At 41.0% G+C, this 27,532-nt stretch overlaps 1 protein-coding gene and 1 non-coding gene across 2 annotated transcripts in view; both read right to left on the reverse strand.

Moving 5' to 3' along the window:
* The window catches only part of LRMDA (leucine rich melanocyte differentiation associated), a 999,454-nt gene that overhangs the window by 151,058 nt on the left and 820,864 nt on the right, over positions 1–27,532 (reverse strand). The window lies entirely within an intron of this gene.
* Positions 20,513–20,616, reverse strand: LOC114232945 (U6 spliceosomal RNA). The gene has a single exon (XR_003619058.1). It is a non-coding gene; the product is annotated as a U6 spliceosomal RNA (small nuclear RNA).

A 27,532-nucleotide genomic window follows, 5' to 3' on the forward strand; every position in this document is an offset into this window, starting at 1 on the left:
ATTAAAAATATAGATACAAATGAAATCATTGTCAGTAGAAAGCTTGGGGAGCAATGGGAGCTGATGGGGTTATAGAACAATTAGTGGGGAGGAAAGTCCTGAATTGGTCTCAAAGAACACACAGAATGTGAACAGGAAAAGAGCAAAGGAAAGAGAGTTCTAGAATAAAGTAATATGAGTAAACATATATAACCACCAAGGTATAATGAAGAGAAAGCTGTACTGGAGAGTGCATACCTGGAGTACTAAGAAATCAGTTTGGTTAAAAAAAGAAAATGGGAAGTTATACAGATAGCTCTGGACATAGCATTTGATATAAAATATAAAAAATTGTTTTCAAATGTGTCTTTTTCCTCTTAATGATATCATTCAAATGGCTGAAACTTCTCTGACACCTGTAATACCTTGCTAAAATACCTGACATATAGTCCATATCTAACAAATATCTATATCCTAATATATAAAAACCCAGGGTCTATAACAACCAACCAAAGGCTCGACCAAACACTGGAAGTCAGTCCTGCAGTCAGTGGCAACCCAGCACTGACTGCCAAGGGGGCTGCAGATCAGGCCCAGAGAGATTCCCGAAGAGAGAGGCAGAGTCTGATCCGCAGCCTCTGTGGCAGCTGTTGATCAGCTGTTGCCTCTCTCTTTCTCTCCGGGCTTTGCCAGCAGCCATGCCTCTGTTTCTCTCCAGGCCTCCGTGGGGGCTGCTGATCAACCCCGCCTCTCTGATCAGGCCTGGAGACAGGCCTGGAGATGCTGACTGGCATAGAAACTGACCAATCAGAACCAAATCTGGGTGAACTGTGAGGAGCCAATGGCTGCCTAGGAGGTGGAGCTTTTGACACTGACTGGCATAGAAACTGACCAATCAGAACCAAATTGGTCAGCAGGAGAGGGCAGTTGGGGGTGAGATCAGGCCTGCAGGGGAGGGCATTTGGAGGCAACCAGGTCAGCAGGGGAGGGTAGTTGGGGGTGAGATCAGGCTGGCAGGAGAAGGCAGTTGGGGGAAACCAGGACAGCAGGGGAGGGCAATTGGGGACAAGATCAGGCCAGTGGGAGAAGGCAGTTGGGGGCAACCAGGTCAGCAGGGGAGGGTAGTTGGGGGCAAGATCAGGCCAGCAGGGGAGGACAGTTAGGGATGATCAGGCAGGCAGAGGCAGTTGGGGCAAGATCATGCCGGCAGAGGAGAGCAGTTAGGGGCAATCAGGCAGGCAGGAAGAGAGCAGATAGGAGACAGCAGTCCCAGATTGCAAGAGGGATGTCTGACTGCTGGTTTAGGCCCAATCCCTGTGGGTCCCCAATTGGAGAGGGTGTAGGCTAGGCTGAGGGAACCCCCCCTCTGTGCACGAATTTCGTGCACCAGGCCACTAGTATATATATATATATATATATATATATATATATATATATATATAACCGGCTGGTAGCTATGATGCGCACTGACCACCACCAGGGGGCAGATACTCAAGGCAGGAGCGGAAAGCACAGGCATGGAAACATGGAACAGACTGATGAATCTCAGGGCAGAGGGGATGGGGGAGGGCGGGAAGAGATTAACCAAAGATCTTATATGCATACTAGAGGCCTGGTGCACAGATTCATGCACCAGTGGGAACCCTCAGCCTGGCCTGTGGGGATCAGGTGGAAACTGGCTCTCCTACCTCCCCCATCACTCAAGGGGTCCTGGATTCTGAGAGGGCACAGGCCAGGCCGAGGGACCCTACCGGTGCACAAATCCATGCACCAAGCCTCTAGTTTATATATAAAAAAGGCTAATATGCTAAGGGTCTGACCATCCAACTGGTCGCTATGATGCACACTGTCCACCAGGGGGCAGCCGCTAAACGCAGGAGCTGCCATGATGTGCATTGGCCATTTACATAGAAATGGCACCGTGGACCTGGCGCCCACAAAGCAACACTTGGCTTCCCCCAAGTGGGACACAAGCCCCGCCACCACCCTGGAACAACACCCACCAAATCACAACCAGTACTGCCGAGACACCATGGCACAAAATGCGGCCCATAGCCCAACCCAGCCCAGAAATGGTGGCTGTGGGTGCTGGGTAATGATGTCACGTAGCAATGACCAGCTTCCTCTCCCTAGCGACTAGCCTCCTTGGAGTTTCTTCAACCCAGGAACAAGATTTGCTTTATAGCCAGGTACAAACATTTCACACTTTAACCAAATGTCTGTGAAGCATTTTTCCCATGCCTCATCTCATTTGATCCTCACAGAAGTCCTGGAGTAGGTAGATAGGAGACTTGGTGGAATCCTATTTCCTTTTCATTAGCCAGAAAACAGAAATTTAGAAAGCTTAGAAACTTGACCTGACTGAAAAGAAGTAAGAAATGGTGGACCTTGAAAATGACTTCAGGTTTTCTCACTGCGCAGAATATAGTCAAACACTGCTGCAGTTAAATATTTTACCCTTGTTCTCCCTGCGTAATCTACAATAATAATAATCTGCTTCATGTTGATATTTACTGCTGTGTTGCTGACAATTACCTAAAAGAGAAATTGGGGTGCTTCACTGGGCTGGAAAAAGTTTAACTAAATCAGAAAGCAGGTCTAATTAAGCAAGTCTATTCTATATATATAAAAGGTAAGTTGACTCATGCATGCACATACATATAAAGCTCTCGCTGGTGCCAATCGCACATATGTATTTCGATCTGTCATTTTTGATCGTGAATTTGGTTGACAGTTCTATTATAGAGAAGGGCGAAAAGTGATTATTAAAATATTTCTTCTAATTAATTTCCTTTAAATGTGCACGAATCTGTGCACTGGGCCACTAGTTAGTTAAATAAATGAATGGATAAGTTGGTTGATAGATATGTATAAAAGAGTAAATTATAATTAATGTACATTGATACAAACATTTTTTAAAAAAAAATATGAAAGTATGTAAAGTTTACTGCAAATGGCATGTTAAACTCAGCCAAACCCAAAGAACAAGAAAATCATTCATTCCATAAGAGTTATTGAACATATACCATAGATATATCACAGTGAAGAGGAAAGAAAAAGGATTTTATTCTTTTGGTGTTTGAAATTTAGTGGAGGTAGAGGTAGAATGGGAAGGAAGAAAGGAAGGAAGGAAGGAAGGAAGGAAGGAAGGAAGGAAGGAAGGAAGGAAGGAAGGAAGGAAGGAAGAGGGGGAGGGAGGAAAGAAAGGAGGGAGGAAGATATACAGATAGTCAGATATAAACAGGTATTACAAAGAAAGTGACACACTGAAAACTGATGGCAAGGCACTGGTCAGTGGATGAGTTCAGCCCTTTTCAACTGAGATGACCTCTCTGAGGAGCTGAAACTAGAGCTGAAACATCAATGGAAGGTTCAGAGGAGACCTTCAACTAAGGGCAAAACATTGCCAGACACAGTTACTGAAGAAACAGAAGACATGCCAGTTCCACCAAGTATTCTCCAAGGAAACTACCCATTCTCATCAGATTGTTTATTTGTCTCTGAGCCTGGAGACATGGCTGTAAATTCGGTTCAGACCTCCAGATTCCAGAACCCTTCCCTGATTTATCTGTAGACAATGGAGACTGCAGCTTGAGGATTCTACTCGTTTTTCACCATGGTTAATGCAGCGACTCTCACCCATAGAAAAATCACTGCAAGCAGTAATTGTCCTTTTTCTGTGGTGAACTGTCATTCTGAAAAAAGTGTCCTATAAACAGTGCCTCCATTGCAGTATTTCTCTTCTTTCTCTTCACCCCACAGCCCAGGGAAGAGCACACAGAGCCTTATGGTACAAGCACATGATTCATGAAGATGGCTGCTCCTTTCAGGCCCTGGCTCAGCCTAGGAAAGAGCAGAAGCAGAAACTTCCCTTCCAGATGTGCAATGAGGGGAGAAAGTCACTCAGTTCTCTGGGGACAAAACAGTGCTTTGAATTTCAAAGATGATGCCCTAGAGGCCCCACCAGACTCACTCCACAAAAATGTTTGATGAATTACCATGGCAGGCATCAACTTTGCAGATTAATGACCAAAAGAGTTTAGTTTATATCTCAGTGGAAGAGGATAAATTTTCTCTTGGCTTTGAGAATCGGAGGAATTGAGAAACCCAGCTAACCACACCATCTCTCCCTTCATTCACAATGCTTTACCATGGATCATTTAGTTTCTACATTCCCTTTCAGCGGGTTTTCATAAATTTAAGCGAAACAGACAGCATGTCTGTGTTCTGCTTCTTTTGCAATACGATGACCACCAAGTGATTAGAAATTGTCTCTGGGTTGGTGTAGTTGGTGGAAAATCATTGAGGTTTGTTGTGAAATTCATTCTCAACTCATAACTCAACTAGACACTGAGTGGCCATTTTCCCAACTTTAGACCAGGCTGTTAAAAAGTACAGGCATCAAATTAAAAATGTATGTCAAGGCCAAAACCCCATACTGTGTGTGTGTGTGTGTGTGTGTGTGTGTGTGTGTGTGTGTGTACATCTGTGTTTTATATAGTCTAGAGTCTCTACCCAGAAGTAGGAAGGCACAAGCTAAAACCTGAGCCTGGGAGTCAGGGTTATGATTATTTTTTTCTGCCCTCCCCTATTTCTCTATCTCAACAAAACCTCATGCTTTCACATTATGTTAAACATTATGAAAAACATTTCCATGAGAAGAGATAATATTACTTGCCTACTCCTACATCATATTTTGCATGAAGAATCATTTATGTGAAATAATCATCTTTCTGGAACAGATACAATCTGCCTACCCTTATTCTAAGTATTTCTTGGGGATACAAGAACAAAACAAGGCATGGTCACCATATCACCCATCCATCGAGGAGAGAGTACATAGAACGTCACAGAATATTACCAAATGGTAGCTAAGTAGAAAGGCATGTGGGATATCTAAGTGCATAGCTGGAAACCGGTCTAGAGGGATTCTATGAAGCAGAGAGGATTTCCATGGGGCCTTAAAGTATAGGTAGGAGAAAGGGAGGACCCAAAGAGCTAGAGGATAGAGAGATTCTGTCCTAAGCACAATGACATGGATGTGAGGCTGGGGAAGCCAAGCATTTTTTTACATGTGAGAAGGACTAGGTAATAGGGAAGGGACGTATCTCCAGAGCTTGGAACACCAGGAGGAAAAGTTGAGCAGAAAATCCTTATGAGTTATTGAGAAAAGGCGAGTGAGGGGCAGAAAGATAAAGATAAAAGTTTTATTTTCCCACTGCTTGGAGTGGATTTTAAAACAAGTTGCAGGTAGGTGATGCACATTACATTAGTGATGCATATGGACAATTAGCAATTCTGCTTTGGTTTCTCATTAGAGAATTGAAGACTTGACATTTATCCCTTTTTCAATTAGCACAAACAAACAAAAATGTAGATAACCAACCTCAAATAAACTACATTTTTAAATGACATAAAAGGATTACTAAAGGACACTCAAATGGTTTGAGGCTCACTGGCTCCACTCTTACATGGAATTGGTAAGGACAACACACAGGTGACTTATTTTACAGTCAGTGGCCAATGTGAGGGATGAGAATTTGCACCAGGTAAGAGCCTGTTAATGAGAATCAGTTTGTTTTCTTGCCTTAAAACAAGACAGGCTTATGAAAAGCACACTGTGGCAAGTATGATGACCAGCTTTTTAGAAAGCAAGCCCAGGCTGCATCCATACCAGACCCTTCCCCCACAAAATAATACATAAATAATTATGTATGTAGTTATTTTGACATAAAAATATGAAAAATGGGCCCTAGAAAGTTTGACTCAGTGAATAGAGCATGGGCCTACAGAGTGAAGGATGCTGGGTTTGATTCCAGTCAAGGGCACATACCTTGGTTGCAGGCTCAATCCCCAGCCCTGGTTTAGAGCATGTGCAGGAGGCAAGCAATCAATGTGTCTCTCTCACATTGATGTTTCTCTCTCTCTCTTTCTCACCCCATCCCTTCCACTCTCTCTAAAAAGCAATGGAAAAATATCATTGGGTGAGGATTAAAAAAATAAAGAAAAAAGATTTCAAAAAAGAATATATTGCCCTATATTACTCACCTTTTGCTTATATAAATCCTATTATTTAAACAAAGGTAGGATTAGTTAACAGTAGCAATTAATAACAATTAATAAATAGTAGAACTAAATAAATAGGTAATGTGTGAGAAAAATATGACAATATTTTTATGTTTCTGTCTTCTAGTACAGCAATGTTTAAATTTTTTTAAGACTCTCTATTAGATATTTAAATGTTGTAGGCTATATGATAGTATATTCTTAAAACACATTAATATAAGACTTTATTTGTTGTTGTTAAGAGAGAGAAACACCAATGTGACACATTGATTGGTTGCCTTCCACACATGCCCTGAACCAGAGCCAGGGATCTAGCCTGCAACTGAGGTACATGCCCTTAACAGGAATCGAACCCAGGACCCTTCAGTCCAGGGGCAACACTCTATCCACTGAGCCAAACTGGCAATGGCATAGGGCAATATAAGACTTTGTAAAGAAAGAAGGAAAATATAATAGAAACAGATAACTACCTGTATTTAAAACAACAACAACATATTTCTTTCTCTCCCAATATATAGTAGAGTATTTTTACTCTTTCTGTTTTCTTTTCCAATACTACTTCTATGAACTGCCCACAACCTTTGGGATGCCCTTGTTTGCCTTTAGATAGTGGTAAAACAGAATATATACTCAAACGTCAAATTGTGTTTGACTTGTGGCCATGCTCTTATCAAGCCCACATTACACTGTTCTGGTGTCAGTCCAATGTGGTGACATCAAGCTAAACACCCTGTCAACAAAAGCATCGCTGCACAGAATGCTTCGGCGCTCACTTACTAGCAAGAGCAGGATTTAGACTTGTGGGAATTCGCTTCCAGCTCTCCAGAGATGTCCCCCACTTTACGGCCACGTGCTCCCTTTGAGACCAGCAGCCTGTGAAGCAGGTCCACTGCATCTATAAAATCATGAAGAGGCTGTCCGTGCCCGACATGCCCATCATTTTTAAAACATTATGAAGCAGAGTGGATGCCATCACAAGTTCAAGTTTTTCTAAGGGAAATGGTTTTAAAGCTCAGAAGTAATTCAAACTTGTAAATTTAAAACTTTCTCAACTTGTGAAATCAAAGTTGGATTCCAAGTAAGTTACTGTTTTAGTAAAGAAACTGAGAAAGACCTGTTTGATTTGGCTGTCCTCTGGTGTCATGTTTTTTTGTGTGTTTTTTTCTTTTTTCTCATTCAGAAGCAACCTTATTTCCAAAAAAAAAAAAAAGAAAAGAAGAAAATAAAAGAAAATCTTGTTTCCCTCTGCATAAGTTTTTGTCATATCCTATGCATAACATCAGAAAAATCAGGTATAATTCTTTTCTAAGCTCCCTGTGGCTTCTTCATAAATAATCAATGAGCTTTGGAGAAGTAACATATACATTTGTGTTTTACTATCATCTTTTCTCAATTCTCATCCTCAGTGTATTCCAAATTAGAGAAAGACATTCTTCTTTCCCCTACTTTAAACATATGATCTAGAGCATGCCAACATTTTAACATGGTTTCTATGACTGGCAATAATGATAGCCATTTGGTAGGCACATATCTAAAGAGGCTATCTCTTTCATTTCTATAAAGTCCAAAATATCAAGTGTTCCTTTCATTACAAAAGCTTCAAAATCACAGGTAAGCAAATCACTTTTTATTAGTCGTATAGACAAGGTGTACAGGACATTTAGTAGGTGAAATTGTTTCATTTTATTTGGTAAGAAATTTAAACACTGAATAGAATTTGCCAATATTTACATTGCACTATCTGCCAATATGCAGATAGATGAGCAAAATAGAACTTGTATTTAGACAAGTTGTCAAAAATCGTTTGTTTTATGTTTTCTGAAGTTTCATTAAAATATTCATAGAAATAAAAAAAAGAATCTTTTAAAACTCTGTTTTTCAAGTCCAAATACGAGGAGCTAGATGGAACATTGTTGCTGTGATCCAAGGAGTCAGTTGAAATAGTATGGAAAGCTTGGTTGTTGGGCAGATCTGACAAAATTGACTTTACATTGTATGGGGCCAACACATTGTGACCCCAAATTTCCCTTTTTGTTTGCCCATAAGACATTTTAGCTACAACCTATGAATCAGGAAATATAACTTGAATCAGTTTTGTAGAGCAATCAAGGGAACAATATGATAATCTTACTTGTCTGTGTTTCAACAAAGTGTTGTTGTCTTCTTGGGAAAGAAAAGAGCCTCTGACTGATGTAGCAGTATTTGTAGGTCTCATTGCACAATTATGAGATTCAAATTCCCTGTGTGCTTTCAATCCCCATCTCCACTGTGTCCAATTCCAAATTCTTTTCTTTTAATTTTTAACAATTATGTTGTACATATTGTGCAAGGTGCTCTGTCTCAATTAGTGATTTATCCCCTCGCCAGTTGCATGAGTTTTATTGACCGTCTGTCATCAAAACAACAGTCATTGAACCTTCTTGCTCTGGGGCTTCTAGGTCATGCTGGTGTTGGTTTGCTAATCACCCTCATTTTCATAATCTGAATTCTTAAAAGTGTGGTCACAATATTCACAATGTAATAATTAAACTAGCACTTGATAAAAAGCACAGCAGTTAATCCACAAAGTCCAACACAGATGGATAGTTAACACTAACAAGTACAAAGCTGCATCAATTGGAGTGAAGTAATGAATGATTCATTAGTGTGAACTTCAAATCATGGTTGCTAACACGGGGACAAGAGTGACATCTACTATTTGGCACCATAAACAGCATTGCTTTTGGCGCTATATTTTGAGCTGCCATGTGAATTTTATACATTTCCACAACCTTTGGTATCCATCACAAAAAACCAAGACATTTTATATCCCAGCAATGGGAATCCAGGCTGCAGAACTTTCAGTGCTAAAACTAGGACCATCACAGGCAAACTGGGACAGTTCACGCTAGCAGGACTTCAATGTTATTCAGCAGATACACTTGCAAAGTTTGAAACAGAATGAAGCATGAAGCCCATCACCTTATCAAAACACAATGGAATAATAGATGGAACAGGGTATCTATTCAGAAATGCATCTGGGAAGTTATGGTTCACATTTGAAAATGGATTATATACAGAAAAAGACATCTATCTGAGACTGCCCATCTGGGCCTGCCCAACAGTGGAGACATTTAGGATAACTCAAACCCTATATAATGATGGCTATGACTTTTAAAAATGTAGGAGGAGCAACATCTGGTCCAGGTGAGAATAAGTCACTATGTGTTTACCTTTATACTCTTCAAAGCTAAGTTCTCAAAGTCTAAACCAATTATCAGGACACTCCAAACCCCTATTCTAATAATTTGTACTATTGTATTTTATTTATTTATTTATTTTAAAATATATTTTATTGATTTTTCATAGAGAGGAAGGGAGAGGGATAGAGAGTTAGAAACATCGATGAGAGAGAAACATCGATCAACTGCCTCCTGCACACCCCTACTGGGGATGTGCCCGCAACCAAGGTACATGCCCTTGACCGGAATCGAACCTGGGACCCCTCAGTCCGCAAGCCGACGCTCTATCCACTGAGACAAGCCAGTTTTGGCTGTACTATTGTATTTTATTACTTCATTCTGTGTATTATAAGTAGGGCAAGAAGTCTATTAGTGACTCTTTCTTCTCCCCTCAAATGGCCAGTGCTGGCTGGCAGTTTCTAAAAATATAATCATCTGAAAATGAGCCCATTTCTATGAGTAAGAAATTAACCATTTTATTTAAGGGGAACATTGGAGTAATGTATAAACATACTTAGCTAAACCCAGTGGAAGCATTACTGGGGCCCATCCTCGCTCATTCATGAAAAAAGGCTTTAAGTTGTATCTAGAGCAAGACTTCCCAAAATGAAAACAAAGAGACACTATGTGAATAAATCTGTAGTAAAATATATTTGAGGAACACTGGAATTAAAAAGTGTCCAGCCAGGCTGGTGTTGCTCAGTGGTTGAGCATCGACCTATGAACCAGGAGGTCATGGTTTGATTCCTGGTCAGGGCATCTGCTCAGGTTGCGAGCTCGAGTTCCAGTGTGGGGTGGTGTGCAGGAGGCAGCCAATCGGTGATTCTCTCTCATCATCAATGTTTCTATCTCTCTCTCCCTCTCCTGTCCTCTCTGAAATCGATAAAAATATATATTTTTTAAAAGTGTCCAACAGGATTCCTTATCATACATCCCACGTGGTGCTTAATAGGCATATGTGCAATGAGCACCTTAAAAAACAGGAAATCTTGCATTTGTTTCCCAAATGTATTTGATAATAAACTTTTAAAATCTTGGAACACTTCTCTGAATCAGTATTCCACAAAATAAAATTGGTGATACACTGATATAAATGTGACAAAAGGTTAAAATTGGATTTTTTTCAGGTTCAGCTGAAGCCCTTTGACAATAGGAAACAACTAGACTCACACTGGGAGATGAGATGCTAGATCACCCAAACAGGACCTCTGATGGAGGGATCTCAGAACTGAATTTGCAACCCTTAGCTGACCGCATCTCTCTATATTATAAAAAAAGATGAGATGAGTTTGGAATCGGGAAGTGGGGATTTCTTTAAGGAGAATTTGTATGTTTGCCTGCAATACTTCACCTCCATGGAGAAGGTTTAGGAGTACTTCTCTCATTTCAAGCAAGTAAGAGGGAGTTCAATGGCCCACTTGGATAGCTTGGTGCATGTCCCCTGCATTTTTAGACTCAGAGTAAACTGATTTCTAATTTCTAAAATATTTAACAAGTGAAAGAAAGACTGTGGCTGAAGCTGCTGGCTATGTAGCTCATTAGAAGAGGCCTGAATCAGAAATGTAAGTATAACCTGCTATTAGTAAGTCAAAGATCCATTCATATTTCTATGGAGGAGGCCAGGGCCAAGTACAAGGCAGAGCACCCTGTGGTATTCTTGGATCCTGCCTTGTTGGAGGCAAGGAGATCTCAACAGAGATAGGTCCCCAGATGTCCAGGATCAGAAGGAGGAGTCACAGTGAAAGCCTTGGGAGAGAGCTGTGGCCATCAGAGAGAGCTGCCGGTGAGAGGACCCCAGCTGGTCGGAAGCAGCCTTTGAAGAGAAGAGCCAAACATGTGCCACTGGAAGAGCAACCCAGAGGCAGATGGGCACCAGCCAAGCAAGTGTGATGGTGCCTTTGACTTCTCTTCCCTCTCCCCACCCAGCTCACCTGGTGTGTGGGAACGGGCAAGGCTGAAGGAGTAAAGGAAGAGGCTCTTAGCCCACAGACCATGCATTACCTATGGATGGACTGCAGAGTTTTCATCCTTACCCTAGACTTTTTATATTTTTCATTGAACCAAGATGGTTTTGATTCTCAGGCAACAGAGGGCTTATTATCATCTATGAGGGAGCAGTAAGCTCTGGGCACCAACCAAGATTTTATTCAGATGCAGAGGAAGATTTACAGGGAAGTTGTGAGAAAAATTTTAAAATAGCATGTAACACTAAGCCAGCATTTTGTTAAAAGCATCCATGGCTTCCTATAAACTACCCAAGGAGCACCCTGTCATTTTATGACCCAGAGACCCACTGCAAGGGGAAGGAACCACCACCTTGCGTTTTCATGGCACCTCCATGCCCAGCATTGTACCAACTCTCACAACCCTTCACTGTAGCTGGGTAGGGGTGACTTCCCATTTTACAGCAGAACATCTGAGGATCAAATCTGTGACTTGACTTACCTAAACTCTAAAAGCTCAGGCTGATCCAAGTTTTAGAACTCTCATCATCCAAACTCCTCAGCCAGTACTTTTTCCAACATACATACTATTTTCTTTAAAGAACAGGGTGAGAGGTCACGTACAGCACTAGAATCCATTTCTGTTACATGATTGGAAATGACTTCTAGTGAATAAAACTGAAATAATTACAGCTGGTAGGTTTCTTAGATGGCAACATCAGCTTTGAAATAAAGTCAAGAGCAGCATAAAACCATCTGACCCTGGGCAGAGTAGATTAAAGCCTTTCTCCAAACCTGGGCTGGTTACTCTTTATAGCTAGATGCATTTTGATTTCCTCCCCTTAAATAATTTTAGTGGGGAGGGTCTCCTTGATTACACTAAAACAAAATATGTGTACTAGCAATTCTTCTGGCATAAAGCACGAGGCCTATTATTCTTTTTTCTTTCTTTCTTTCTTTCTTTCTTTCTTTCTTTCTTTCTTTCTTTCTTTCTTTCTTTCTTTCTTTCTTCCTTCCTTCCTTCCTTCCTTCCTTCCTTCCTTCCTTCCTTCCTTCCTTCCTTCCTTCTTTTCTTTCTTTCTTTCTTTCTTTCTTTCTTTCTTTCTTTCTTTCTCTCTCTCTCTCTGTTTTTCACTGGCACAAAATCTAAAAGAAAAGCCTTGAGGTGCAAATGATCTGCAGTCTATTTAACATCATGGTTATTTATTTTTATGAGACCTCATTTTTGCTCTTTACCCTAAATTATAGGTATATTCTTGGCTTCATTTTCCACTCTTCTGAAAGCGCCAAAATAATTTTTTCTGTATTTCCAAACAATCTTCAATACTTCATCAATCAAGCATTCAACAAGCCATATATGATGTCCTGGACCAAGGCAGGGCTCTGGGGAATCCAGTAGTTTAAACCAGAGCTGTGAGCCCAATTCCCTCCCACATGTCTATCAGGATTATGACGGAACATTCCCAGGATGCAACATTTCTTGAAGATTCAGCAGTCTGGCTCCATTTCCCAAGAGCATTTACATGTCCAGGTTTCCATACTTTCACATTTTTACTTAGCTAGTTGTGCCATAATTCTTTTTGCAAAATCTTAACTAATACCCCGTTTTCCTCTTCCCAGTGCCCCTCTCCTAATCTTAATCACCCCACTTTTGCCTTTGCCCAGTAGGAGCCAAACTCTTAAGGCTGCTAGGTCCTCCAACATGGAAAAATTCCCTTGAAAATTTTTGTATAAACAAACTTTGCTAAGTTGCTGTAATTTTGGGTCAAAATTTCCCCAGCTTTAAAAAAGGAACAGCTTAAAGTAATACCAACCACCCCTATAATAGCAATAATAATCCCTTATATCTAAAAATTATAGGTTTTAGACCACTCTAATTTATGTCAAGCAAAATAGTAAAGTGCTAAACAGATGTAAGATATTATTAAGTTTCCCCTTTCTCTCTAAAAAATCCCACTTAAATTTTAAAGTTGGGTTAGACATCAACCAATGAAAGTGTCCCCTATCCCACAAGCAGAGATAACCCCTTCTTCACATGCCGGCCCCCCTCTGAGGTCTTTGTTTATACTACTATAATAGCATATCTATGGTGCTGAAGTTATTTCCACACATATTTTCACTAAACATTCCTTCAAGAGAAAGACTGTCCATCTCCATGCCCTGGTCCAGGTCCTAAGAACTCAAAAAGTGCTGTTGAATTGAGCTATCCACCCCTATAAAGAAGGAGGTCATGTTACCATTATTCCATATTTAAGACAAAGCAAACTTAACCTAAAAAAGGTGACATGATTCCAAACATTATGGAACTAGTTAAGGGAAAGTCAGAACTTGAATCCAGGTACCCATGGTCCCCATGTCTGTGTACTGATATCACATTATCTGTCCTTTATACAATATCTGTGGTCATTTTGTTTAACTGAATTAATAAAAAACTTGGTTTTTAAGAAACAAAATTCTACCTACTTTCATGATGAAAAGTTCTTTATGTCAACAAACTAATTAGAAAGAGAGAAGGAAGAAAGAAGAAAAATGAAGGAAGGAAAGAAAAAAAAAAAGAAGGGAAGGAGGGAGGAAAAGAGAGAGCAAAACCATTCCATGTTATTAAGTCATGTCATCAAACTGAGTTTCAACTTGCCTTTCCAATTTTATTCACCACCATTACCCCTCATATCCTATGCTCTAGTTAAACTGGTCTAGTTGTGGCTATATTAAGGATGAGGAACTAAATAAACAAAAATGATTTGTATATTATTCTTGTATCCTGCAACCTGCTAAATTCACTTATCACTTCTAGTAGTTTTCTGTGGATGCCACTGCATTTTCTATATAGATGATCATTTAATCTGAGAATAAAAACAGTTTTTCTTCTTCCTTTCCAATCTTGATGCCCTTTTTTTTTTTTTTCTTTCTTTCTTTTTTTTCCTTGCCTTACTCCATTGGCTGAAACCTTCAGTATAATGCTGAGTAGAAGTAACAAGCATATATTCATACATCAGTACATTATTTTTAACAACAAAAATGACTTATTTTTCAAGCATTGAGTGAAGTAAAGCCCGTGGAAGTTAAATGTAAGAATCAGTCCCCACCCTAATGAGCCGAGGAGCTCTCTCTACTGTTGAGAAAGAAAACCAGATAAAGCTGGAAAGATAAGGCCAGGCCAGATCTTTGAACAATAAAGGTAACAGCAGTGGCAGTGGGAGCCCTAATACTTAAAGAGGATTAATACGGGCCAGGCACTGTTGAAAGTTCCTGATATGTATTAACTCACTTGATTCTTCCACCTTATCCCCTGTTAAAGCTAGGGAGTAAATAAGAGACACCTGAAGATAAGTAAGTGCGTCTCCATAGCCAGTGTTCTTAAGTGCTAGGCGAAATTGCCTTCGGTTACCATGACTTCATTAACAGGTATTGAGTGTCCACTCTTTGCTAATTACTATGTCACTTTCAATTAATTTAATTATCACAACAATCTTGTTTTATAAATTAAGAAACTGAGGTTCAGGGAGTTTAAGTGACTTGTTCAAGTTCACCCAACTAGCAACAAGATTCAAACCCGAGTGCTCTGACTCCAAATTCAGTACTTTCCACTACCCTGGTTCCTCTTCAAATAGCTAATATTTATATAGCACTTGGCAGTTTTCAAAAATCATGACCATATTTAGGCCTTACATGACACTTAAAGGAAATGCGATTTCATTCAGTTGGCAAAGGAGAACCGCTGCCAGTTTTTGAGAGGAAGGAAAATGTGGAACAGGAAAGAGCTGTGTGGGAAGGCTAGGGCAGCGTTGTGCGAGATGGATTTGCTGGGGCAAGTCTGGGAGCACAGGGGTAGGAGGCTCTCAGGAGGATTGAACTTCACCTCAGAACTGGTGAGTCCATCCCTTCAAACCCATTGGCCAGTCAGGAGAAGCCCTGCTTTAAGTAATGTTCCTGGAGGGAACTCCCAGAAGAGCAGAGATAATAAAAGTATTTCTTATGCCACTTCTTTCTCTGCATTTAACTTTTGGGAATATTTTTGTTAACTGAGAAGAGCACACCAAGGAACCATTATCACTGATACAAGGAGAAAATGGACGGTAGATTTCCTCAGCCACGTCCTGTCAGTGTCAACAATTTAACTAAACATATAATAGTCATAACCTCATCAGTGTTAAATTCTCTAGGTTTCTGGCACATATCTCTTCATCCCCCTCATTAAGTTTATAGAGTGTTCTTTGGTACATTTGCTCAGTATGAGGATTTCAGTTTCGGCTGGCGCAAATTGGAGTCCAATAGGGGAATGATTTTTCTGCCTTAAGTAGTTAGCAGAATAAGAGAGCATATGAAATGGGCCCATGCCCAAAGCCAGGTACCTGGCAAGTAATAACGGATGGGTTTGGCCTCACCCATCATAATCCTGCCCCATTCACCAGGGGTGGGTCCAACACAGATAGGCCATCCAAGCCCAACATATGAATAGTATTATGTTTTCATTACCTTCTTTACTCCATGACTGGCACCACTACTCCATTTTCAGGGACTCCCTTCACTTAGAACTGGAGTCCTGAGGTTCTCATTCCTACATCCCCACCAGAAGGGTTGCTCCAAACTCCCCAAACCCAAATCTCTCCCATCCCCCTTCACTTTATCCTAATGTTAACATCTTAGTATTATGTGCTCAACTACATCAGAGAAAATGATTATTAAAAACTCATTCAGATAATTATTTCAGTAATAGTATGCTTGACGGGACTTCTCTCCCATGGGTAGCTGCATTTTATAAAGGAGTACCGAGAGTGAGGAATGCCTAACCTATAGAATAAGTTCAATTGTAGATAGAAGGTACTGTGGAACTTCAGGGTGAGAGCTCTTTCAGCATCCATTGAAAATGTCCTGTGAAAAACAGCTAACTCCATCAATATACTCATGCCTCAGTTTCCTCTTGTCATTCAGAGTTATCATAATGACCTCACAGGATTACTCTAATATAAGGACATAATACTGATCTCACAGGATTATTGTGGAGATTAAACAAGTTGGTTAATACCATATTTTCCGGCGTATAAGACGACTGGGCATATAAGATGACCCCCAACTTTTCCAGTTAAAATATAGTTTGGGATATACCCGCCCTATAAGATGACACCAGCGTATAAGACGACCCCCGACTTTTGAGAAGATTTTCCTGGGTTAAAAAGTCATCTTATATGCCAGAAAATATGGTAATTGTCATAAACATCTCAGAAAGCTGTAAAGTAAGAAGTTTCTAATGACTTCTGTGCTTTGTCCTTTCTATAGGTAACCACTGGATCTACCTCTATGGGGTCTGAAGAGATGGGAAACCATCTGGGTGGTAAATCTATCTGTCAGCCACACAGGATTATAACTTCTACCTACACTATTTGCTGGGTCCAACTATAGATAAATTATCCTATCTCTAATTTCACAGCTACCTATAAAAATACAGACCCTGTTTCTTGGATGGACTGGAGAGAAATCACCTTTGGTCCTCTGGTACCTACTTGCACGTTTGCCAGCCCCACTCTATGTGAACAAAGACAGTATGTGGATGAATTTAAGGACAACATGATGCTCTTAGTTCTGAGATAAATAACTGAGCCAAGAACACAGTCCATGAGGAAAGATAAAAGTTTCTACTGTTTCACTTTGAATGAGCGCCCCATTCCCAACCATGACAAATCTTTATATTTTATCCAAAATTGATTTTCACAGACCTTCAAATTCTGCTATCCAATACATTAGGGCACATTCTATATCTTCTACAACTAGTTTTCATTCCTAGGGTCCGTAGAGTATTAAACGTATACTTGATTACCTGTGAAAGTAGTAAGTTCTAGGTATTTGAGGGACATTAAATTATGGGAAAATGGGGGTTTCATAATTCCTGATCAAAATGTCAAAGAAAAGTAGTACTGAAAGTTATCCTGGGATGCTCATCTGAACCAGAGCCCATCAGTTGAGAGAGGCAAGAAGAGACCTCACCATAGGAAAGGGAGAAATGCTGCCCTTTGCCAATCATCTCCGAGGTGGTGAGGCTGATGACAGGGTGCAGAACACACAACTCTGGCTGAATGCCAAACATCTGGGCTAAAACCCAAGCAACCAAGTTATTCAAATCAAAGAAAATCTAATCAGCAAATATTTTCAATGCCTACTATGTGCATCCAGACAGCTGTGGTTAGAATGGATGACATTTAAGTCCTACTCAACCCCCCAAACACCACTGCTCTTTGTTCCAGATGCCAGCTATTATGTTAATTGAATATTCATGTTTTGAACTGAGCATCTGCTGGCATATGTTGATGTGCAGACAAAAGCAAAAGTTATAAATTATTTCTTCAGCACGTTAATGGTACTCTTGTAGAACTCCCTAGATGAAGGCTGAAGACAGTTTACCCCAAGCCTCCAACCATTCCTAAGACTGCATCCCTTCTTGCTGTTCCCTGTTCTGTCAGAATGCAGGGAAGCTAGGAAGGCCATGCTTGCTCCCATAGCTCCAGGGGTTAGTCAGGTGAGAACACTACCAGAGGCAACATCTCTCTGAAATGAGAGTTTGGCTGCCTCCAGGCTCACAAGCACTCAATGCCAAGAGGGAACCCTATGCATAATTTGGCATCTGTGGTGCTCTAAGAACAAAGGATATAATATCCCCTTATTGCTGGACATCCTAGGGTTAAAATGAAAATTATGATTCTGCATTCTTTTATAAATCATGTTATTTCTGAAATAACTTAAAGCAGGTGAATGAACGCTCAGCTGCCTCACTCCTGGCACTTCTCCTATGAGAACTTCCAGGGCCTTTATTAATACTACCACCAAGTATTGCAGTCATAAAATGAACAAAGTCAAGGGATTTGCTCTTAGCTTGCTTTAGGCCATTTACTTTTTTATTCTTCAGTAAGAAGAAACAGCCACTAAGGTGAGGGTTGGGAGAACTCTCCATATGTGATGGCAGCCTCTGGTTTTTCAAGGTCCCCTATCTGTTGTCAGACAGGCTTTGTACACAATCCAGTTAGTACACTTATGTTTGTCTTTCTTGTTCTCACAGAGGCCTCTGAGTTCCTCAACATCAACAGAGGCCTTCCACCCCCATGGCACTGAGCACAGGATCTGCACAATAATTATGATATGGAGTTTGTAGACAAGGGAAGAAGGAACCACTAAGGCCAGACTTGCTTGCAGCCTTCCTAAAGGGAAACTGTAAGTGATAAAATCTGGAAAGGTGGGTCTCCACATCCTAGGCTTTGTAGCTCCCTCTTCAAGAATGTAAAATCAAGGACCCTTGGGTCATTTTCCTTTTGTACTTACCCTGCCCACTGGAGAGGCAAGTCTCTGTAACTAGTCTGCTCAATGAAACACTGGGTTTCCACACTGTCCATGCTCATCTAGTCAAGAGAAAGCACATTAAGTGTGCCTATATCAGGCATTTCTGCTCTGACTCTCTGCTTCCTTTCCTAAGGACACAAATAGTCTGGACAACCTAGAAGAAAGTTGAATTCACATATCTGGGGATGCTGTTCTCTATAGTGCCCTGGACGAATTAGGAAAAGCAAAACTCATAGCTTGGTGAGTGGAGCCTAGGCCAGATTTTCATCCTTCGGACTTGTCCCCTCAGTTTATGGAAATCTTATGGTACTTTCTTACTCTTAAATCCAGAACCTGGATCATGTTCTGAATGGTCTGTCTCCTCTTTTCTGAGCCCCACTCTGATATCTCTAGCTCTACAAACTCCTGTTGGCTCTATTCAAGAAGAAAGCTTTTAAGACAACTTCATCAAGACCAAGTTTCAACTCAAAAGCCCAATGCCCTTTCATCTTCTCAACCCCACCCCTAGCCAAGTAATTACCTCACCGAGGAAAAAGAGGTAAGAAGAGGGATGGAGGTATCTATACCTCCTCTTGTCTTTTCTATGTCCTGCCAATTTTTGTTTGTATTATTAACCTTCTTCTGTCTTTCTCACTTGACCTCTGTTTCATGACTTCTCCAAGAACTGAATTTCTTTGTTGCCAACTTTGCCCACCTGCCCCAGAATGGAAGGACAACAAGCCACTGCCTCTCCCCTTCTCGTGCTAACTCCTCCATGGAATTTTGTGACCCAGAGATGACCCTGACCTACATGCTGGAATTTCTTTACTATAGAAGAACTATTTCTGCAAAAAATTTTGAAGTTGTCATTTTCATTTTAAAAAATAAGATGATAAAACACACACACACAAGCCATTATTTGTAAAATGCCTACAGATGATGAAAAAGAATGCATATCAATAAATACACATGCCTATAGATGAGTGATGGAGCATATGGGTATGTGTCTACCCACAGAGGCCAAGGCAAACCTGTTAGATGAAGAGAGTGGTTGAATACTCAGGAAAATGACAGGAATCAAGAGTGATTTCAAAATTCTTCTAGCTTTTCCTTCTACCAGTCCTTCCAGATTAAAAAAAAAAAAAAAAGTTTTCTCAGAAATCCTAAATTAGCTTCAGAAAGCAGTCACGTGGGTGGCAGAAACGCCGGGGTTACTAAGCAGAAGTCTCACTGTGGTATGAGAATGATTGCTAGTGAGAAAGGGAGATTTTCAAGTGTTCCTCTGGAATTGTTTAACTAAATAAACTCTGACACCTCTGTGCCTCAGTATTTGATATCTTAGATTCTTTCCAGGGTCTGCTAGTCTTCTGTGGTTATATTATTCAAAAATTATGCAGATATTTGGAATAATGACTACCACATCCATGACGACCATCACTGCCACCACCATTATCAATCATACTGACTTATTTTCTTTCTAGACAAATTTGCAACTACCCAGTTACACCTGTACCTTAAGAAGTGAACAAATAGTGGGTTTCCTCATTTTTCAAAGAGGAACATAGATAGAATGTTAGTCACTTAGTCCATATATCCAGGTGGTGCCAATTTCAAACTTCACAAGTACCAAAGAGCCCAAGGCAAGACTGTCTCAAACTCTAGTGATGGAAGACCCTTTTCATTGGGTTTCCAAAGCAGCTGTCAAGGGGAATAATGAACATTCCAAAGGGGAAAAAAAATGATCTTTAGAATGGTTGGTCCTAAGTTTGGGCCAGGTTCAAACTTTTCAAATGCTATTCCAAATATTTCCTAACCAGTAATTTGGGGCTACATTCAATACTAACTCAGTGTCCCTACCTTCCAGAAATAGCATGCATGCAACTCTTTATACTGTATATAACTTATGCAGTTGGACATGTCATTCCTTCACTATACAAAAATTAGTCTCAACTCCTCAATCCAAAAATATCTTGGATAAACAGGCTTTCTTTCTTTTTTTTTAAGTATAGATTCTTCATGAATTTGCATGTCATCCTTGCATAGGAGCCATGCTAATCCTTTCTGGATCATTCCAATTTTAGTATATGTGGTGAAGTGAGCATGAGAAGGCCTTTTTGAGAGATGGAATGGTCAGTGGCAATCTTACCATTTGGATTTGGAATCCCTCAGACCAGCAATAACTTTAAGTATCTATGTTAAGAGAAGGTAGCATGGAAAACTACCTGCATGTGTTCTTTATATGGATTATTCATCCTTTACCTCATCAGATACAGTTGTTGGCACATAGCATGTACTCAATAAATATTTATTGAACTGAATTAATCTCTTCTCATATTGAACAAATTTACTTTCACTCAAAGGGGGGGCTCCATAATCTCTTGGTAACCTGATATTGTGCTCCTTGCAATTTCTTTAAGGGAGAGTTCTGGGTTTGGGATATTGCTGTCTTTGTCCCCACCTCATCCATAAAGCTTTCCCTGACAGTTCCAGTCGATTCTCCTCTCATTTTTATGACTCCCTGTTGTACTTATTCCAGGTTCCACTCGCTTTGGCACATACATGATATCTTATCTTGCCATGTAAAATGTGTTTCATAAACACATCATCCTTCCTATGCGTCTGTACGTTCCTCAAGGGCAAAGGCCATGTTTGCTATTTATTTTGTACGTCCCATGGCACACAGCACAGGATGGGGCTCCCAGTGAGCTCTGAACAAGTGCCTGTTAAATCGAGTTGAATTTTATAGACAGCACTCCATTGACTGTGATGATTCTGTTTCAGAGAATTATCAAAAGGCAGGATTGGCTGAATTCACCACTTATTTCACCCAAATTAAGCCCCTGGGCTTCTGCACTTGAAGCGCTAGTTAGGAAGCAGAGGATCGGAAAGCAGCTGCTTACTTTCAACAAAGAAGAGACTGTATATCAGCAACGAACTGCAGGATTTTATATTTTAGTCACTAGTGATTCTTGGCCAAACCCTTTAGTGTTATCAGAAATAAAGAGTAACCCAGAGATATGTCAAATATCAATTTCCAATTACTTTCCTGTGACACATTTCTGCCACTTGGGAAAACTCCCAAAGGATCTGTTGTCCCTTATCAGCTCAGATGGGGCTTAACTTTCAGCCAAACAGGTAACACTCACAACACCCTGTTCAGCCTCAATGTTACAGTGTCCTCCGCTGACACTCGGATTCCCCTGTGAAGTCTTCCATATTGACTTACATGTCACCGGAGCCCTGGCCTGAGTATGGAAGGCCTCCTGATAATATACACTAGACCAGTGGTTGGCAAACTTATTAGTCAACAGAGCGGCAAACCGCGGCTTGTGAGCCTCATGTGGCTTGCGAGCCGCAGTTTGCCGACCACGGCACTAGACCACGTGTTGGGTGGAATGGGGAGAACTCCAGCACCTGTGGTGAGCTGTTGTCACTAAGGTTCCCAGCCTTTCATTTGCACTGAGATGTTGAATGCAGTAAAGCCTCCTGCAGGTCTTTTGAATTTTCCACTCCAGCCACAAGGAAAAAAAGAAGAGTCTTTACAGTCTTACCTTTGATACTCAAAACACAGAAGGGCATTTCTCCCCCTCCAGATCACAGAGTAACTGGCAAAAATCTGTGGTAGTGGGAATGTTAAAACTAAGGAGCTGCAAAGAACCAGAAATCACATGTCCCCTTTATTACAAAGTAATAGAATAGAATTTGGAAAAACCAGAAAACATCTCCGGGTTCGTAAATCAGCCCAGTTGGAGGGAAACGCAAATGGCCAGCACCTGGAACCAGCCTTCGACTGGAGCAGGAGAGCAGCCTAAAGGATCAAACTCGGGGGCCAAGGCTCCAGGCTGCGCGATGTGATTAATGACTTGAGTGAAAGGTCTCAGTTGAGGCCGAGCAATTAACGTGCTCTCTCTACATCTCAGAACTCTCCACAGCATAACTATGCCTTCCCTGATGGTTCTGTTACCAAAACGCAAGCCAGCCTGGGAAGCTTCGGCCCTGTCTTCATCCGCCTGTTTCTGACAATTGGGGGAGCCCTGGTGTTTGTCAGGCCTCCCTCTGTCAAGTCATCTGTGTGGACTCTGCATGCATGTCTCAACCTTTCAGTTCCTTTTCAAGTTTGAGAACCATCTCAAATGAGGCAATGGCATTGGCCTCGTTCTGTCAAAAAAATAAAAAATTAAAATAAATAAATAAATAAATAAATAAATGTCCGTAGCTCAGAGGATTGCAAATGGACAGCATATGGCCTGACTTGTTTCTGGTCATTCCCAAAAAGTTCTTAGGGAATTGAATGTCCGTGAGATTAATGGTTCCCTCCTGTCCTGCCTTTATGCCCTGGAATAGTTTTTCTAATCTCTTTCAGATCCTAAAGCATTTAGATCGAACCAATCACTTATCCTGAATCTAAAACTGAGACTCTAAGACCTACTAGAATCAAAGGAAATCTCAAAACTGCTTTCCTTCTCACCCGGGTGTGAATTCATAGATGGGAAAGAAAAGCAGGTGCCCCAGAACCTGATTTTGAATGTGGAAGTATCCAAAAGGAGGTACCCAAGAAATCCGGTGTCCTTCCTCATCTGACCTTCCAAAACTGCTTCATTTGTGACGAATGGGCTACCCAAAGTGGCCATGGCCCCACAAAAGTAGGATTGGAAGGTGAGTGCCTTGCCTGGAAACATCCACCCCCTCACCTGCCACATGGGCTGATCCTTCACCTTCCCTTCAGCCCATCCCATTCACAACTACTGTCAGTGAAGGCATCTTGTCTCCAGGAGAGATACCATAGCAACAGTAACAATAACAACAACAACAGTGATAACAATAATGATAGAAGCAGGAGAGCAACAATAACAAATATAGCACTTACTATGGGCTCGAAACTCTTTGAAATGCTTAACTTATACCAGCGCATACAAGTCTCAGAACAACCTACTTAGGGAGGTGTTGCTATCATGCCCATTTTACAGAGAGGAGGAAACAGAGTAGTCAAGTAACTTGCCAAAGGTCACAAAGCCAGTAACTGGCAAAGCTAGGATTTAAACACAGGTCTCCATCCTAATACTATTCTCTACTGCAACTGTGTTCTCTAGAGGTATGGGTCCCCTCCCACCACTGCTGATGAGGTTAGAGAACCAACCTTTCTAACATAGGGCCTGTTTAGGAGTCAGGCCTGAAAAGTCCTATTTCTGCTACTCAATGTGTCAACTCAAAGAAGCTGTGCATCTCTGAGCCTTAGCTGTCTCCATCTGTATATCAGCCTGATACTCAGACCTACCTCACTAGGTGTCTGTGAGGATGACGACATGATGCATTTGCAGGTGCAAGCACAGTGCCTATAATATGGTGGGTGCATCATAATCACAGCTGTGGTTATTACTAATCAATATCGACTAATGAGACCCTAAGGGTGTTGGAGAAGATGAGGCAGAAACAATCACAGCTTGGAATGTGGATATAAAAAAGCAGAGCAATTGGGGTGACTCCAAAAAGATGGGACACTTAAAAAGTACCGATGACCAATGTATGCAGCCTATAGGTTTATTTATCTCCAGGAAGGAAAAAAAAAATCTAATTTTAAAAATGTGCTACACCAGGGAAAACTGAACGGAAGATGTCCAGACTGGACTAATTAGAATTTTGTCCCTGAAATTCCTGGTATAACAGCAAGACGGCGAGGCCCCCTTCACAGAGCTGCTCCTGAGTGAGGCTCGGAGCTGCATCCTTCCTCCCGCATTTCCTTCATGCTCGTGCCCAGCCCTGACACATCACATTCTTTGCATCAATAAGAACTGGTGCCAGAACACACTAAATTGCCTTTGAGTACATTTAACTGATGTAGTATTTTTTTATGATTCTTTCTTGTTGTACCATTTTTCACTTTTGACTTTATAATTCTCGGCTGACTTTATATAAAGCTTTGCCAGACGACCCAAGGTGGTTTTTAATGGAGATTTAGGGGCTAGGTTGTGCTGTGGTTTGGATTCAGATTCTACTCCGGCAACGAGGGGAAATTAACTAGGTGGTTTCATCTCAAGTGCCCATTTATACTCGGAATAGACAGAGAATTTATCTTCTTCCAAGCCTTGTAATCATGACACTACAAAGTGATATTCAAGAAATAAAAAATTAGGTAGCAATGGCTTCCACACCACGAAACCACTACACAGTGTCCCTGTAAGCCCAGATGACTGGGAGGATATAAAGACAGCAGCGGGATCCCTCGCTGAGTGACAGGGAGAAATTTGACCACATTCTGTCCTACGCCAAAGACAGTGCTTGCTCTCCTTAAGACGGGGAACTCAAATGACCCTGCACAGCCACTCCTCCCGCTCTGGGCTACACCCAGTCCCAGGGCCTTGTGCCCAGAGGAAACGCTGGAAGCAGCTGGCCTTCAGTGACTGGGAGAGGTGAGTGACTGGCAAGGAAAACGAGTCAGATAAGAAGTCACTCCCCCAAACTGACATCTTTTTACAAGAACAGTCTTCAGCGAATTATTTCTCAAAAGTATAAAATTGGTAATGAAACTCAGTAAGATTTTGGTTTGTCTTGTTTTTCATTATCATGCAATGCTTGCTCCACTGCAAAGGAACAAACATCACGTGTAAAGTATTGGAAAAATGTAACTTAAAAAAATCTGTGTACCTACCACCAAGCTTAGAAATAAATCCCTTAAGTTTTCCCTATCAGATTAGATTTCTTTGCCTCCACTGACCACTGATGGTAAATGCAACATTGAATTTTAAGTTTTTCATTCCCATGTGTTGTGTTTTTTTTTTTTTTCAGTTTTGCCACATATGTAAAGACCCTTTTAAAATAGTGTTTTGTTTTATTTTTTTTGATATAAAAATAATATCATAGAGTATCACTCAGGGAGTTTGTTTTATAGATTCCTCCATGTTGAATGTTCCTCCACTTCATTTAAAGAACCATTTGGGTTGTTTCCAGGTTTTTGACTGTTTTGTTGTTGCTGTTCTCTTTTGTTTTATTTTGCTATTATAGACAATGCTACGAGTCCAGTTCTTATTAATCTCAGCATGTACAAGCATTTGTCCTGGGTTAGAGTCCTGGAAGTTGACTCGCTGGATCTTAGGGTTTGCATATAATCAAATTTACTACTGCCCACCCAGTTTGGCTCAGTGGATACAGCATCAGCCTGTGGATTGAAGGGTCCCAGGTTCAATTCCAGTCAAGGGCACATGCTCAGGCTGTGGGCTCGATCCCTAGTAGGGGGTGTGCAGGAGGAAGCTGATCAATTATTCACTTTCATTATTGATGTTTCTATCTCTCTCTCCCTCTCCCTTCCTCTCTGAAATTAATAAAAATTATATTTAAAAATTTACTAGATAATAACAAGTTGTTTTCCAAAATAGATACACTAATTCACACTCTCACCAAAATAGGTGTAGTTTTTTTATTTTTTATTATTGATTTCAGAGAGGAAGGGAGAGAAGGAGAGGGAGAGAGAGAGAGAGAGAGAGAGAGAGAGAGAGAGCGAGAGAGAGAAAGAGAGAGTGGGAAGAGAAACATCAATGATGAGAGAGAATCACTGATTGGCTGCCTTCTGCACATCCCACACTGGGGATCGAGCTACAACTTGACCTTCTGGTTCATAGGTTAATGCTCCACCACTGAGTCACACCAGCCAGACCAAAATAGCTTTTGATATCAGGGAGGGAGGTGGGTGGAGGCAGAAGACATAGAGGGGATAAAAAGTGATGGAAAACATAAATCAAATTAAAATAAAGGAAAAAAAGAAAAACCAAAACAGCTTTTGAGTTTCTCTTTCTCTATAACTTTGCCAGTTCTTAGTACTGCCAGATTTTTAAAATGTTGCTGAATCAGTGAATACAAAATGTATCTTGTAGTTTAATTTACATTTCCACACTTAACTTTTTATAAATGGGTAATCGTTGAGTGGTTTTTGGAAGGTTGAAAATTCTTTGTTAAACTAACCTTGAAATGCAGTATTTGTATAGAATAAGTGTGATGATTCTGTGACTACAGAGAAAGATTCTATGTATACAAACATGTAGGAGTCAATATGTATATCTATCTGCCATTCCATTCATACATTTACAGCAGGAGTTTAAAGCTAGGGCAGATGGGCAAAATCTGGCCTACCACTTGCTTTGTAAATAAAGTTTTATTGGAACACAGCCATGCTCATTTGCTCACCTATCGCATGTTTCAATGACAGAGTTGAGTAATCACAGCAAAACCATCTGGCCCCTTTACAGTGAAAGTTTGTTGACTCATAACTTAGAGCAACTCCATTTGCAGGCACAGATAGCTCATGTTCAACATGTCTGATCGAATTTGTTCCTCTCAAACCATTCCTCAGAAAATGGATGTTCCTGCCACAAAGGCACTCAGGCCAAAAACTTGGGGGTCATCTGATGCTCTTCCCTCCTCTTCACCATTTACAACCAATCAGTGGTTACCACCCAAATATTCACACTTCTCGACAACACTTCTGTGAAGTCCCATTCTCTACACCTTGGCCAGCCCTTTGTCCAAGCCCTATGTTGACTTAGGAAGCCCTCCCCCAGTGATCAAGCCCTTTGTGTCCCCAGGTTTCATAGCACTTGTAGTACTTCGATGCATTATTTGAGTTCTGCCTGCCGTCTTGATCTAAACTGTAAATGCCTTGAGGGCAGGGGTCCTTACCGTCTCTGCACATAGCACAGTGTCTTGCACAGCAAATTCTTCATGATAACTCAGCCTCCTGTAGCCTGCTTAGTCCTTCTCAGAAACCTCTGAGGGCCTGACATGGCAAGACCTTTGTGGCTGCCATGCCACTAGTCAGCAGGGTTTGTGACTACTACTCTCCTAAACCTCATGGCCAAGGGGACTTGGGAAAAGAGACTCCTTAACACGGTGGTCTTCAAATTCTTGTGTACAGCGGAATCACTCAAGGTTCTTATTAAAAATAGCACATGCAGGGTGTCCCCCAGACCCACTGAGTCAGAATCCCTGGAGGTAGGTACACAGCATATTTACCTTGTGGATATTCCCTAG

This window comes from Eptesicus fuscus, chromosome 17 (genome assembly GCF_027574615.1).
Source record: "Eptesicus fuscus isolate TK198812 chromosome 17, DD_ASM_mEF_20220401, whole genome shotgun sequence".
Taxonomy (NCBI): Eukaryota; Metazoa; Chordata; class Mammalia; order Chiroptera; family Vespertilionidae; genus Eptesicus; species Eptesicus fuscus.